Source organism: Canis lupus, chromosome 10, assembly GCF_003254725.2.
Source record: "Canis lupus dingo isolate Sandy chromosome 10, ASM325472v2, whole genome shotgun sequence".
NCBI classification, from domain to species: domain Eukaryota; kingdom Metazoa; phylum Chordata; class Mammalia; order Carnivora; family Canidae; genus Canis; species Canis lupus.
In genome coordinates this window covers 56223748-56227180 of record NC_064252.1, presented here as the reverse complement: position 1 = coordinate 56227180, position 3433 = coordinate 56223748, and positions in this window count along the sequence as shown.

Here is a 3433-nt window from a genome sequence, read left to right as displayed (position 1 = left end):
GAAGAGTATACAACCAAGAGTCACCAAACATTTGAGGGGAAAAAAAAAGTACAATACCAATAAGGTGAGGCATCATGCTCAACAAACAAAAACTAACAGAATTAAGAGAGCAGAAAAAGATGTTAAGATGTTAAGCTTCATTACAATATTCTAACAGTGATAAGAAGAGCTATTATATCCAAAATATAGGAAGAGTCTTATGTATTTTTTATAAATATTTATTTATTCATTCATTCATGAGAGACACAGAGGCAGAGACACAGGTACAGGGAGAAACACACTCCCCGCTGAGCAGGGAGCCTGATGAGGGACTCGATCCCAGGACCCCAGGATCACGACCTAAGGCAAAGGCAACTCAACTACTGGTCACCCAGGTGCCCCAGGAGAGAGTCTTATGTCTTAAGGAAGCATTTATAGATCTTATAAATTAAAAATAAAATACCAATTAAAAATTGTTTTCAATAGACGGCCTGGTATAACAATTGACATGGTTGAAAAGCAAATTAGTAGAAAATTAACGTCAAGGGATTCTTGCATTACTTAGTGGTAAAATATCACAATGAGAGAAAAGTTAGAGCACATAGAAGATAAAGCCGAGTGTTCCATCATTCAGCTGGTAGCTGTTCCAGGAGGCAAGAGAGAGAATGGAGGGAATGGAAATAATAAAGGCTACAGAGTAAAATTTTCCAGAACTAAAGAAAGACAAGTACCCTCAAATAGTATTTTCATTCTATGACCTCTAGTTTTGAGGCTTAACCATTCGCTTATTTATACTGCTGACTCTTACTCAGCTTGGTTTTCTTTTTTTTGTGATTTGTAATTTTTGTTTGTGACCTTACCTTTAGCAGGGACTGTTTCTTTGTGGATTGTGGAAATCTCTTTCCGGGGGGTTTGTATCTGCTTTAGTCAGGCACCTCAGTGATCTTACCAGCAGGACTAATTTTTGTGTGAATTTTGTGTCCTATGAGACATTCTGCATGTAAATTCATATTCCAAACTGGAATGTGGCACAAGCTTGAGGTTTTACTTCTCGACAAAGATTTTAACTGCTATGTATAGCTGTAGGAAGAGGCAAACTTGCTTGCTGTCTACCTGATTACACAAGCGAAGTTCTAGTCTGCCGTGTACTGATAGGCCAGCTCTTTGAGGGTTCTAGCTTTTTATAAGATTTAAATTCAATTTGCCATCATCTAGTATAACACCCAAGGCTTATCGCATCACATGCCCGTCACTCAGTTACCCCAACCCCCTACTTACCTCCCCTTCTTCAACCCTCCATTTGTTTCCCAGAGTCAAGAGTCTCTCATGGTTTGTCTTCCTAATTTTTCCCCACTCAGTTTCTCCCCTTCCCCTGTGGTCCATTTGACTATTTCTTATTTTCCACATATGGGTGAGACCATATGGTAATTGTCTTTCTCCAAATGCCTTATTTCACTCAGCATAATACCCTACAGTCCCATCCATGTCAATATAAGTGGTAGGTATTTACCCTTCCTGATGTAATATTCCGTTGTGTGTGTGTGTGTGTGTGTGTGTGTGTGTGTGATGTCTTCTTTATCTATTCATCTGCCTAAGGACATCTCAGCTCCTTCCACAGTTTGGCTATTGTGGACATTGCTGCTATGAATATCGGGGTGCACGTGTCCTGTTGTTTCACTACATCTGTGTTTTGGGGGTAAATAGAGGGTTCTAGCTTTATACAGGTTTTAATCTCAACTCTACTTTGGAAGCCGTAAAGTTCCATCTCTGTTCTATTATGGATTAAAATTCAAGTCTTTAGCTTTTCAGACGTCTCTCCACATTTGCTATCAAATGCACATACACCCCCCACCGCCTTTCCCACACATACACTGAAGCTTGCATTCTTTTTTGCTCCAGTTCTGTTGTATATCTATACTCTGGAAGACTATGCAGCTCTGAAAATAATGCAGTAATCTACACATGTTGACAAAAGATCTTTAAAATATATATTGACACACAAATAAGCAAGTTCTCTTTTTTGGAACATGAGGGTTTCTCTGTCTTGTGAGCTTGGCTATATATTTGTTTGTTGGTTAGTTCATTTTATTCAGTATTTCAAGGTGTTTGTAATGAAAGGGGTTTGCTAGTTGCTTAATATGGTGTGTTGTAAGAACTGAAAGTCCTCTATACACAAATATATAATAATGGCATACATTCATTTGCAATCCATTAAAATTTCTTTAGTGGAAAAGAAAGCAATAAAGATACACCTATTGTCTTATCAACACTACAGAGAATAGTGTGCAACTGATATATTGCCATGGAAATTTGCTGAGCATATAAATACTCTTTTGGCAGCAGAGAGACATTCCACCTACTTCCACTTGTGTACAACAGAACATAGCTTCTGATAGATACATTTTGGCACACCAAACGTGCCAAATAGAATGGCTGATAGAATTAACCACACCAAACTCATCCAAAAAGCAAAGATTGAGTTAGTGCTAGAAGTGATCTAAGTAAAATAGAAAACAACTTAGGAAATATTTTTATATTCTAGGTACCCATATGTTCTTGAATTAAGTGTGTGTATGTCTGCTCACGCACACATTTGTGTAACTACCACAAGAAATGCTTTCAGACTTTTCACACTCTTTTTTTTTTTTTTTTTTTTTTTATGATAGTCACACACACAGAGAGAGAGGCAGAGACACAGGCAGAGGGAGAGGGAGAAGCAGGCTCCATACACCGGGAGCACGACGTGGGACTCGATCCCGGGTCTCCAGGATCGCGCCCTGGGCCAAAGGCAGGCGCTAAACCGCTGCGCCACCCAGGGATCCCCCACACTCTTAATTGTATACAGAGGGACTAAAGTTTTAGAATAAGGAGAAAATTCAAGGTTATAAGAGAACATTATCCTTAACTCGAAACTTTCATTATAGTAATAGTGATAATGTAATTACATTGGTTACATACTGATCGATGTACATGATCTCCTGCTCACTAACCTTGGAAAGTTGCTATTACCCTGATTTTAGAGATGAGGAAACTGAAACCTAGAGAGGTTAAGTACTTTACCCAAGGTCACATGGCTCATATGTGGTAGAGCCAAAATTCCAACCCTTCTTTGATTCCAGAGAATGACTATCTCATAGGACCTCTCCTCTAAAAGTTTTATATTTGTTAATTATGTTCATTTTTGTGCAAAACAAAATTGTTTTGTTTATAAATAATATAGAAATATGTCTCGGGCAGCCCGGGTGGCTCAGTGGTTTAGCGCCGCCTTCAGCCCAGGGCCTGATCCTGGAGACCCGGGATGGAGTCCCATGTCGGGCTCCCTGCATGGAGCCTGCTTCTCCCTCTGCCTGTGTCTGTGCCTCTCTGGGTGTGTGTGTGTGTGTCTCTCATGAATAAATAAATAAAATCTTAAAAAAAAAAAGTCTCATAATCCACCACTCATTAGAGACCACTC